Raw genomic sequence first — 13,184 nt, forward strand, 5'->3', positions numbered from 1 at the left:
CTTTACTTCTCTTGCTTTTAGGGTCTAATTCATAAATTGTTCTCTACAGCCAATGTCCATGAGTTTAGTTTCAATGTTTTCTTCTATGTATATTGTTTCAGACCTTTTTTTTTTTTTTTTTTTTTTTTTTTTGATTTTCCTGAAGTTGGAAACGGGGAGGCAGTCAGACAGACTCCCGCATGCGCCCGACCGGGATCCACCCGGCACGCCCACCAGGGGGCGATGCTCTGCCCATCTGGGGCGTCGTTCTGTTGCAACCAGAGCCATTCTAGCACCTGAGGCAGAGGCTACAGACCATCCTCAGTGCCCGGGCCAACTTTGCTCCAATGGAGCCTTGGCTGCGAGAGGGGAAGAGAGAGACAGAGAGGAAGGAGAGGGAGAGGGGTGGAGAAGCAGATGGGTGCTTCTCCTGTGTGCCCTGGCTGAGAATCAAACCCGGGACTCCTGCACGCCAGGCTGATGCTCTACTACTGAGCCAACCAGCCAGGGCCTGTTTCAGATCTTATATTCAGTTCTTTGATCCATTTTGAACTAGTTTTTGTGCTGTGGGAAAAACTGTAGTCATTTCATTCTTTTACATGTGGCTTTCCAATTTTCTCAGCACCATTTATTGAAGAGACATCCTTTTCTTCATTGTGTGTTTTTTGGCTCCTTTGTCAAAGATTATTTGCCCATATGTATGTAGCTTTATTTCTGGGCTTTCAATTCTGTTCCTTTGGTCTGTATGCCTGTTTTTCTGCCAATACCATGCTGTTCTGATTATCGTGGCTCTATAGTATAATTTGAAGTCAGGTAGTGTGGTACCTCTGGCTTTATTTTTTCCCCTCCAGATTCCTTTGGCTATTTGAGGTTTTCATGGTTCCTACAAACCAGGTGATTTTTTTGTTTTATTATTTTTAAAGAATGACATTGGCATTTTGATGGGGATTGCATTAAATTTGTATGTTGCTTTGGGTGATTTGGCCATTTTTCTGTGTTGATTCTTCCAATCCATGAACATGGGATATTTTTACATTTCATTATGTATTTTTCAATTACTTTTAATAATGTTTTGTAGTTTTTAGTATATAGGTCCTTTACATCTTTTGTTAAGTTTATTCCCATGTATTTTTGTTGTTGTTTTTGCAATTATAAAAGAAAATATTTTTTCAATTTATTTTCTAAAGTTTTATTGTTGCTGTATAAGAAAGCAGTAGACTTTTGTATATTGACTTTGTATTTTGTGACTTTATTTTATTGGATTATTATTCAAAATAGTTTTTCAATGGAGTCTTTGGGGTTTTCTACATACAGGATAATGTGATCTGCAAAAGGTATACCTGTACTTCTTCTTTCCCATTATGGATGCTTTTTATTTTTTTTTCTCTTGCCTGATCACTCTAGCTAAAACTTTTAGAACTACATTGAATAAGAGTGGAGAGAGTGGGCAGCCTTGTCTTCTTCCTGATTTTTAGAGAAAAAGCCTTTACTTTTTCACCATTGAGTATGATAGTAGCTGATTGTTTGTCATATATGGCCTTTATTATGTTGAGGTACTTTCCTTCTATTTTGATTTTATTGAGTGTTTTAAACATAAAGGGATGTTGTATCTTATTGAATGCCTTTTCTGATCTATTGATAAAATCATATGATTTTTTTTCTTTGTTTTGTTGATCCATTTGTTATATTGATCAATTTCCATATGATGAACCATCCTTGCACTCCTGGAATGAATCCCACTTGATTATAAAGTATTATTATTTTTAATGTGTTGTTGTATTCGATTTGCTAGTATTTAGTTTAGGATATTTTCATCTGTGTTTCTCTCAAGCATCAACACGGTTAGCATGATGACTTCTGCTATCTCATTACTCCTTAAAAACCACCTCCAGGCCCTGGCCTTTGGCTCAGTGGTAGAGTGTCAGCCTGGCGTGCAGGAGTCCCGGGTTCGATCCTGGCCAGGGCACACAGGAGAAGTGCCCATTTGCTTTTCCACCCCTCCCCTTCTCCTTCCTCTCTGTCTCTCTCTTCCCCTCCCTCAGCCAAGGCTCCATTGGAGCAAAGTTGACCCAGGCGCTGAGGATGGCTCTATGGCCTCTGCCTCAGGCGCTAGAATGGCTCTGGTCACAACAGAGCAATGCCCCAGATGGGCAGAGCATCGCCCCCTGGTGGGCATGCCAGGTGGATCCCAGTCAGGCGCATGCAGAGTCTGTCTGACTGCCTCCCCGTTTTCAACTTCAGAAAAATACAAAAACAAACAAACAAACAAACAAAAAAACCCCACCTCCATATCCCTGCCTCCATACTCCCCCTGCATTCGTTTTTACTCTTTTTTTTCATCTGGAATCTTTCTCATTTTTTCCTAATTTAAATTCAACCCAGCCCTGCAGGCCTTATCCTTCCAAGGAAGCTCAATGCACCCCAGGCCACCCTCACACTTTCTCATCTTTGATTTCTGCCATGTCTATATGTTCATCTCACACACTGGCTAAAGTCACCTGAGGAAGACTGTACCTGACTCTCCCTTAGTTTCATTTTTTTCTCTGCAATGAGCTCCTGGGGGCCATCTTCAAGCCAGGGGCTGTCACAGGCACTGAGGATACAAACAAAATAACTCAAGATTTGTTTTTACACAGGGGTCAACAGGTTCTGCCTGAAGCTGGTGAGGTCCCAGGCAAATGATTGTAAACTCCCTGACTGTCCACTTAGCTCTTCAAAGACATTTTTGTTTGTGACTCCAGTTTCTCAGCTGTATCCTGGTTCAAGGTCTGGAACTGTATTAAGGTTAACTCATATTTCTACCTCTATATGTGCTATGATCGGAACGTGATTCCCCCAAATTCATATGCTAAAATCTTAACCCCCCCCCCCAAGAAAATGATGATATTAGGAGGTTTGGCCATTGGGAGGTGACTAGTCCATGAGTGTGGCCCTTATAAAAGGCACCCCACAGAGCTCATGTGAAGACACATGAGAAATTTGTGACTTAGAAGCAGGTCCCCACCCAAGCATGCTTAGACCCTGATCTCAGATTTGCAGCATCCAGGACTGTAAGAAATACACTTATGTGATTATAAGCCCCCAGTGTGTGTTTTGGTATAATAGCCAAAACGAACTATAACAACATGTAACATCATGTTTTCCCATTTTAAGAATATCAAATACCAAAGAACACCATCCTGAATTCTATGTTGCCGCTGGGGAGAGGTTCTAAAAATAGGACATCAGGTGATACTATGAGCAATTTAAAAAATGAACTAGAAGAAGCACAGGGTAGTCTCACTTTGAATAGGAGGCCACAGAATTGAGCTAAGGGGAAGAAACACTGGCCCAAATTTGAAAAGAAAGTTGAGGTCATGTGCTTTGCTTGTTTTGATTTCCCAAAGGTTATAGACCTTAGTTAATATTTTCTTTGCAGGGTACACATAGTACCTCCCAGAGTTCCTAAAGGACAAGCTTAATCATCCTTATACAACAGAAAGCAAACCCATCTCTCCATCTGGTCACCCACCCACATGTCCCTGAGCAGACTCATCCTCTAAACGGCCCCTAGATTGGAGCCATAGTTCCATCCCCTTATTGAGAACATAAGGCTATGCAAGCACCCAGTTTCCTCAGCCACCTAGGGGTCTACAGAGAGTTCAGGCAAAGGCTCTCTCTGTTGGGCATGTCCTCAATCCACACTAACCACTGGTGCCTTTTTTGCGTCAGGTCCTATGCAGGGTTCTGGGGCCCACAAATGTCCTTGCAATTCAAAGAAAATAACAAGCATTTAGAAAATTATACATTAGACTATAATCTGTGCTATAAATATGGAATTCTGAAGGGAAGAGGCTGGAGAAGGCTTCCCAAAAGAGATAGTACACAAACCAAGCCCCAAAGCATAAGCTCAGGGAGGTAAAGTCAAGGGGCATTCCCAACACAGTAAGCTGGGCTGGCAGAAGTGTGTTTAGAATGACTCACTCAGAGATTATTACAGAGTTCTAGGATGCAGAAGAGCTGGTTTCTGCCACTTTCTGACCCTGGGCCCCATTTCTCTGTCTGGTCTAGAAAATGATGAGTTCAAAAACCACACATTATCACTCTCGCCATATTTCATTTGTTAGTAGAAAGTCACTGAGTCCAGCCCATGCTCAAGGGCTCAATGAACTGTATTTCTCCTCTTGACAGAGAGATTGTCAAAGAGTTCAAATTAGTACTGCTTACCAAATGGTCATTAATTATTTACAGTTCTCTTACTTGCAAAACATACACACCCTTCCTAACGTTCCCCCACCCCCACCCCCACCCCCAGTCCCATCCCACCACACAATGAGCTCAAAGTCCAGAATCTTTCCATCCAAATCAGGTTCCATTCCATCCAAATCAGGTTGCATTGTGAAGGACGCCCCTTGAGTGTACTGTATTTTGTTCAGTCTACCTCCTTAAGTACAATTGCTCTCAATTTGAAGACCTGTGAGTTCCAGAGAGAAGTTGTCTGCACCTTTGCTTCCAATCCCGCCCCACAACATACAATGGTGGGACAGGCATAACATAACCACTGTAGATAATGGGGACAGGGATGGGAGGCGCATGAGTGTTGCTAGTCTCCACAATTGTGAAGAACAACTGGGCAGAAATGAGAAGTTCCTTGATTAAGACTCGGTCTAACTCTGGCCTCTCCGTGCTCTTGGTTCCACTCTTGGACTCTCTGTTCTGCTCTCAAGTTATCCTTTTGTTCCCATAAAATGTAGCCCTGTTGGTATCTGTGTGCTTTCTTGGAGTGATTCTTGCCAGTAGAATTGGCAGGGTAGGGAGGGCAGTTCCAAAAGTCTCTTTATTTTGTACTATCTCTGATCCTTATAGTCCAAGCTCTAAACTGGCACTATTTTGCTAAATACTTCTTTAAAGATAACTTTGTGTGCTTTCTATAAATCTTCTTGACATTCACTCCTCTAGACCAGTGGCCCCCAACCCCCGGGCCACGGACCGGTACTGGTCCATGGACCATTTGGTACCGGTCCGCAGAGAAAGAATAAATAACTTACATTATTTCTGTTTTATTTATATTGAAGTCTGAACGATGTTTTATTTTTAAAAAATGACCAGATTTCCTCTGTTACATCCATCTAAGACTCACTCTTGATGCTTGTCTCGGTCACGTGATACAGTTATCCGTTCCACCCTAAAGGCCGGTCCGTGAAAATATTTTCTGACATTAAACCGGTCTGTGGCCCAAAAAAGGTTGGGGACCACTGCTCTAGACAACTGGTATCTCTGAGATAAAGTTTTTCTTTACCTTGGGCTTTGGATAAATGACAACCTTAAGATTCTTGGAAGACCCACTCTTTAACTAAATACTCTGAGGTGCCACTTTTGATCTTTTTGAGAACTTAACAAAGAATTTTACAGCTATACCTTTGGCTCCACACGTTTTAATATATATGCAAGCCAGGTAGGACTTTCAACATTCTGCCTGAAAATTTCCTTAAACCAGATTACCCAGTTCCTTGAGCATATTTTGTACTTTCCACGTTACTGCAGGCGACGGTGTTGCTAAACTTTCTGCTTAAACTTCCCTCCTCTCCTGCCTTGTATATCTGTAAAGCTTTGGTTTCTTTTCTGATTTTATAACACCTTTGTGGGGTGTCCAATCTCCAAGTCATTCTTTTGGTTCCTGTCATCACCTATTATTCTGCCTTCTCTATTCTAGCTTTAAGGTTTTTCTCACAATACATTACATTCCCATTACAGGTCTCTGACAATCAGTCATTTATTCTACAAATTTTATTGAGCACCTTCTGAACACAAGGCACTACATGAAATGTTAAGAAATTTCTGGGGACTAAATAAAATAGTCTTTGCTTTCATGTCCTAGTAGGGGAGGTATGTCAATCAAACAATCCCAGATGCCAGGATAAAATTACAACTGAGGTGGGTGCATGAAGGAAAATTAGAGGTCCCTCTATAGACATACACTCTGTTATAGTGGGAATGTGCTTAAGAAAAACTTCCCGGAAGATGTGGCATTTTAGTAGGAACCTCCCAAAATATTAATGAGGCATCTTTGAGGAAGAAAATAGATAGCATGTGGAAAGTGTATGAGTCAAGAAGATCAGTGTATGTGAAGGACAGCAAGGAGACCTGGAGGCTGCAGCAGAAGAAAGGAGAACAGCTCCTGAGAATGGGCTCGAAGGCACAGTAGAGAAGGGTCACCTCATTCATGGGTGTTTATCCCGGCATGTGGTCATTAAGCCATTCAACAAACATTTAGCATCTATTCTATGACATCATTGTGTACTTGGGAATACAACAGTGAATACATCACACCAGTTTCCTTCCCTCAAAGAGCATGGAAGCTAGTGGTAGAGAGAGAGAGAGAGAGAGATAATAAACATAATGAAAAAAAAATCTCAGCTATAAAATAAGCGCTGTGAAGAATTACAACAGAGTAATGTGCTAGAGAGTGGCTGAGGTACTTTAGACTGTGTGACCTAGAACAGTTTCTCCAAGGCTCTGCATCAGATATCTGACCTGTAAGCCACTACGTGAAGACGAGAGAGGACATTCTTCTCTCGTATGAGAGGAGAATGGTTCAGCAGAGGTCAATGTCAAAGCCGGAGGTTGGTGCAAGCTTGCCATGTTCGGGCACTGAACAGAGATCCATGTGGCTGTAATTCAGATAGAGACAGCCCTCAAAAGAAGAAAAGCCAGGAAGGGCATAGAATAGCCCAGCTGCGTGTGTGGCAGGAAGGGCATTCCCAGAAGGAGCCACCTAGATGAAGGCTGGAAGTCAGGGAACAACTGACGGGACTGATTTATTCTCCTCTGTATTCTTTTTTTCCCCCTGATGGTTTTTGGTCCAGAGGTAAACAGATAACCCTGCCTGATACAGGACTGGTCGGGATGGGAGCCAGGAGCGGGGTCGCAGCATCCGGACTAGGGGGAGGCAGCGCTGGCAGAATGGCTGGGCAGGTGGGCTGGACACGGGGCAGGCACAAATCCCGAAACGCACCAAGACACGCAGTTACTGCCTTTCTCAAGTACATGGAGGGTCAGAGCGCAAGGAATTTGTTGGCTCTACCTGTGTCCACAGTACCTGGTAGGAACTCGACACATTGTTTTTGAATGAGTGGGTGGGTGAAAATTATCGGATTTGGCAGAAGTTTCCTCTTACCAACTCAGCCTTGGAAGTACTCAGAACATCGGGGCGCTTTTCAAAGCCCCGTGAATTCTGGGAGGGTTCCTAGCAAGTCTTGTCTATCAACGCAAACAGGTCCAGAGAGGGTGCGCGATGCGCCCAGCCTCACGGTCAGTGCGCGTCCTTCCCAGCGCGGCCCACATCGGCTCTCGGCCCGCCCCCCGTCCCTGCCCCTCTCGCCTGGGTCTGGCGCCTCTCCCCTCCCGGGCTCTAATCTTGGCCGTGACTCCCGAACTGGCCAGGACCGGTCCCACCTCTCCGCCTCCCAGGCCAGCCCGCGCCAAGCCTCAGCTCCCGGCGCGCAGCACCCAGAGGTCCCTTCAGGCTCGGTGAGTCCCCGCGCGCCGGGCCCGCCTCCCCGCCCGCAGGAACGCCGGCTGTCCCGGCTCCGGGCCATGGGGGCTCCGGGCCATGGGGGCTCCGGGCCATGGGGGCTCCGGGCTCGGGAGCTCTGTGAGGCCTGGGGTCGGGATCTGGGCTTCCCCGTGGTGCAGCCGAGCCGCTCGCCTGGCCTGGTGTCTTCCAGCTGAAGGGTCGCGGCGGGGGGCTGGGTGGCCCCAGGCTGGAAGCTAACCGGAGCCGGAACCGCCCCTTGCGGTGGACGTGACAGGCCACGCTCACAGGAGAGAACACTGAGGTCTGGAGAGAAACAGTGACAAGCCGAAGTTGACACGGGTGGTTCGTGACAAAGGGACGATCTATCCCCCTGGGCTGTCTGCTCCCATTCCGAAGTTCCTTACCCCATTCTAGGTACAGGAAAGCTATCTCCTCAGAGGTCCTGTGCAGGAGAAGTTCGGACTTCGGAGCCCCAGTGGGACCCCACAAAGTCCTTGAGGTTGTCTCACTCAGAGCCCATCACCCTATACTCGACTGTATCTGTCGGGGCCTCTCAGCTGCCACCTGCCTAGGGGAGACAGAAACTCCCCCAGGTGCCCACAGAACTGGAAGTTAATAAAGTAAAGTACGTCCAGGCTTGCAGTTAAGAGGTGTGGGCTCTGGCGTTTCTCCCCATTCCCCCCCCCCCCACACACACTCTGTGATTTTAGGCAAGGAAACTCTGAATCTTAGTTCTTGGCTGACATTGGGCGGTGTGGAGGGCAGAGGCGCCAGACCGAGGGAAGAGGGGTAGCGCGGTGAACAATAGTAATAGTACTTATTTCTTCAGGTTGCTTTAGAATTACGTGAACCTATGCACCAAGTCTGGCCCTAGGAGGCCCTCTGTGCACGGTGACTGGTTACTAACCTTTGCAACAATGTTGGGAGACAATCCTGTGATATCCCTTGTTGAGGCAAGCAGACTGCGGTTCAGAGAAGAAAGCGATTCGCCAGGATTAACCAGGTCTACAGCCTCGGGGGGACTTCAGGAGAGATACTCCTCCGGGGACCCTGGCTGGGGGAGGGCGGAGGCGGATTAAAATCGATTGAGGCTGCAGGTACAGAAGAAAATATTGGGCCCCTTAAAAAAAAGAGGGGGGGGGGAATACATGTTAACCATATTTTTAAATAAAAAATATTACGTACTATTAATGTTAAAATTGCACATGTGAAACCAAACTTGGTGTCATTAGAAAAAAGTGTAAGGTTGGGGTTTTGCGGGGCCCTTCAGAAGATTGCGGGTTTGCCTGTCATTAATCTGCCTCTCCCTGGGAGGTAGAAGTGTGCAGCCAGCCAGGTGCCCAGCTGAACTGGCTGATCTCTGGGGAGGAGTCAGCTTTGGGCCCTCCAAAGGGCAATTAGAAGAATGGGACACCTGTGGCTGAATGAAGGCTGCAGCCTGGCAGCTCATCTTAGCCTTTGCCCCTTGCTAGAGCTGCATTCTTTGGTGGAGCACAGGACTACAGCCTAACAGGTGGCTCAGGGCGGCCGCCCCTGCGCCTGCACAGCACAGCTCCCTTCTCTTGGGCTGGGTCTGTTTGGGTATGAGATCTGTGAAGTCATGAACGTCTTGCTGCAACAGGGCAGCCCGCAGCGTTCTCAGAACCGCCTGGAGCAAGGACACTTAGGGGTGCCAACAGGAAGGAGGAATAGATTGGGAGCCTGCCAAGCAGGCCACGCGGGCTCTGTAGTCTCTTCTTTCCGGGCTCCGCCCCCTCGCTGCACCGGATTTTTTTCCCCCCTGCAGAGGGCCGATGGTTGGCTGAGGCCCCTCCCAGCGCTCCTCAACCGTGACCACAGCCCCCTCGTGTGGCCGACTCTACCTAACCACTTCCAAAGAAATCTTTTTTTATACTCCAATTTTCCGCCAGGAATACATGCCCAGTGTCCAAAACAAAACAAAACAAAAAATAAAATAAAACCAAAAAACAGAGCATTCTATAAGAAGATAATTACACTCATAAAAAAAAATACTAGGCCCCAAAATTCTATCCAGTGACTTTTAACATTTCTGAGTGAATCCTCCAGGCTTTTTACATTGCAGGAACACAAACAGAGACACCTGCACACACATCTTATTTGTTGGGGTGTTTTGGCTCATGAATTCCTGGGAACGAAACATTATGTTGTCGCTTCTGGCCACTGCATAGCTTGCACAGCATGAAGCACCATTATTTTAAAATACTCACATCTTTATTTGCTTGTCCAAACATAATTTAGAAGTGAAATTGCTAAGTCAGAAGAATTATTTTAGTATTTTGATATTTATTGCCAAATATTCCTCCAGAGAGTTTATATCAGTTTATCAGTGCACCAAATTATCTATCACATACCACTATCAGCAGTATATAAGACTGTCCATTCTCCATAGCCTAGCCAACATCAAGTATTTATATTGTTTTAAGTATCTTCCAAGTCTATAGGAGGAAAATAGTCCCTTTTTATTTACATTTTGACTACTCATGATTTGAATATGTTTTTATTTGTCTATTAGCAGGGGTTTTTTGTCAAATTCTTTCAGAGACATGTAAAATTTTCATGTATGAAAGATTATTAAATACTGTTTTTTACTCTTCTCCTAAGTGTCAGGCTTGTAAAGCCCCAAATTTGCCAGTATTTTTTTTATAAATAAATGTTTATTAATTTTAATGGGGTGACATCAATAAATCAGGGTACATATATTCAAAGAAAACATGTCCAAGTTATCTTGTCATTCAATTATGTTGCATACCCATCACCCAAAATCAGATTGTCCTCTGTCACCTTCTATCTAGTTTTCTTTGTGCCCCTCCCCTTCCCTTTTCCCCTCTCTCTTTTTCCCTCCCCCCCCAACCACCACACTCTTGTCCATGTCTCTTAGTCTTGTTTTTATGTCCCACCAATGTATTGAATCATGCAGTTCTTGGTTTTTTCTGATTTACTTATTTCACTCCGTATAGTGTTATCAAGATCCCACCATTTTGTTGTAAATGATTTGATGTCATCATTTCTTATGGCTGAGTAGTATACCATAGTGTATATGTACCACATCTTCTTTATCCAGTCTTCTATTTTTTTTTTTTACAGTGATTAAAGCCTTTAAGCAAACTCTTGGCCAATACAGCAAGAATCCATAAAAGAGTAGTGTCCTTAACATGTTCACCAAGTCCAATTTGCCAGTATTTTATAATACTTTAATGTTCTTTTTCTATATTTAATAACTTAAATATTTTTAAAACCCAATTGGACTATATTTTTGAGTAAGATGTGAACCATAGAGCTAGATTTATTTTATTTATCTGATTATTTAAATTAATAGGTGTGTTTCTTTAAGAACAGATTTTTCAAAACTCCTATGCTCCGCCTGTCAATTCCTGCCTTTCCCCCTAAACCCCTGACACCTATAGATCATTTCACTGTTTCCTTAGTTTTGCCATTTGGAGGCTTTTATATAGTTGGACTCATACACTATGTAGCCTTTAAATATTGGCTTCTTTCGCTAAGTAAGTGAAAGTTTTCTCTAAATGCAGGTGCATTTAAGGTTTCTTTATGTCTTTTTCATGGCTTCATAAATTATTTGTTTTTAGCATTGAATAATATTTTTAATTAATTAATTTATTTATTTAGACCAGTCTGCATTCCCACCAGCAGTGCAGGAGAGTTCCCCTTTCTCCACATCCTCACCAGCACCTATCATGTGTTGTTTTGTTAATGAGCACCATTCTGACTGGTGTGAGGTGGTATCTCACTGTGGTTTTAATTTGCATCTCTCTAATGATTAGTGAGGTTGAACATTTTTTTCATCTGTCTATTGACCATCTATATGTCCTCTTGGAGAAGTGTCTGTTCATTTCTTTAGCCCATTTTTTGATTGGATTGTTTATTTTCCTGGTGTTGAGTTTTACAAGTTCTTTATAAATTTTGGTTTTTAACCCCTTATCAGACGTATTGTTGAACATGTCCTTCCCATTGTGTGGTTTGCCTTTTTATTTGGTTTATGTTGTCTTTAGCTGTACAAATCTTTTTAGTTTGATATAGTCCCATTTGTTTATCCTGTCTTTTATTTCACTTGCCTGTGGAAATAAATCAGCAAATATATTGCTGTAAGAGATGTTGGTGAGCTTACTGCCTATGTTTTCTTCTAAGATGCTTATGGTTTTACTACTTACATTTAAGTCTTTTACCCATTTTAAGTTTATTTTTGTGAATGGTGTAAGTTGGTCTAATTTTATTTTTTCGCAGGTAGCTGTCCAATATCCCAACACCATTTGTTAAAGAGACTGTCTTTACTCCATTGTATGCTCTTACCTCCTCTGTCAAATATCAATTGTCCATAAAGGTGTGGGTTTATTTCTGGGTTCTCTGTTCTGTTCCATTGATCTATATGCCTGTTCTTATGCCAGTACCAAGCTGCTTTGAGTACAATGGCCTTGTAGTATAACTTGATATCAGGAAGTGTGATACCTCCCACTTTATTCTTCTTTTTCAAGATTGCTGAGGCTATTCGTGTTCCTTTTTGGGTCCATATAAATTTTTGGAATATGTGTTAGCTATTTTTGAAGTATGTCATTGGTATTTTAATTGGTATTGCATTGAATTTATAAATTGTTTTGGGTAATATAGACATATAATGATGTTTATTCTTCCTATCTATGAACATGGTATATACTTCCACTTGTTTGTATCTTTCTTGATTTCTTTTATTAATGTTTTATAATTTTCTGAGTACAAGTCTTTAATCTCCTTGGTTAAATTTACTCTTAGGTACTTTATTTTTTTTGTTGCAACAGTGAAGTAAATTGTTTCCTTAATTTCTCTTTTTGACAGTTCATTGTTGGTGTGAAAAATGCCTCTGATTTCTGTGTATTAATTTTATACCCTGCCACCTTGCTGAATTCAGTTATCAGGTCCAATAGTTTTTTAACTGAGACTTTAGGATTTTCTGTATACAGTATCATATCATCTGCAAATAATGATAGTTTTACTTCCTCTTTTGCAATTTGGATGCCTTTTATTTCTTCTTCTTGTCTGATTGCTGTGGCTAAGACTTCCAGTACTATGGTGAATAAGAGTGAAAGGGGGGCACCACTGCCTTGTTCCTGATCTTAACGAGATTGCTTTTAATTTTTGCCTATTGATTATGATGTTGGCTGTGATTTGTCATAGATGACCTTTATCATGTTGAGGTATGTTCCCTGTATTCCCACTTTGCTGAGAGTTTTAATCATAAATGGGTGCTGGATTTTTACCAAATGCTATTTCTGCATCTACTGAAATTATCATGTGGTTCTTCCTCCTTCCTTTTGTTTATGTGATGAATCACATTGATTGATTTGCGAATATTGTACCATCCTTGCCTCCCCAGAATAAATTCCACTTGATCATGATGTATGATTTTTTTCATGTATTGCTGGATCCGGTTTGCTAATATTTTGTTGAGGATATTAGCATCTAAATTTATCAGGGATATTGGCCTATACTTTTCTTTCTTTGTGTTGTCTTTGCCTGGTTTTGGAATCAGAATAATGCTCCCCTCATAAAAGCAGCTTGGAAGTTTTCCCTCCTCTTGAATTTTTTGAAATAGCTTGAGAAGAATAACAGTTAGTTCTTCTTTGAATATTTGGTAGAATTCACCTGTGAAGCCATCTGGCCCAGGGCTTTTGTTGGTTGG

General features: G+C 42.8%; 1 protein-coding gene across 1 annotated transcript in view; it reads left to right on the forward strand.

Moving 5' to 3' along the window:
* Positions 1-12,684: 12,684 nt before the first annotated feature.
* Positions 12,685-13,184, forward strand: part of ALDH1L1 (aldehyde dehydrogenase 1 family member L1) — an 87,173-nt gene continuing 86,673 nt past the window's right edge. Inside the window, exon 1 of the mRNA XM_066353561.1 lies at positions 12,685-12,699. The gene's annotated coding sequence lies outside the window, so the exon portion shown is untranslated. The remainder of the gene's footprint in view (positions 12,700-13,184) is intronic.

The sequence above is a fragment of the Saccopteryx leptura genome, chromosome 11 (assembly GCF_036850995.1).
Source record: "Saccopteryx leptura isolate mSacLep1 chromosome 11, mSacLep1_pri_phased_curated, whole genome shotgun sequence".
NCBI lineage: Eukaryota > Metazoa > Chordata > Mammalia > Chiroptera > Emballonuridae > Saccopteryx > Saccopteryx leptura.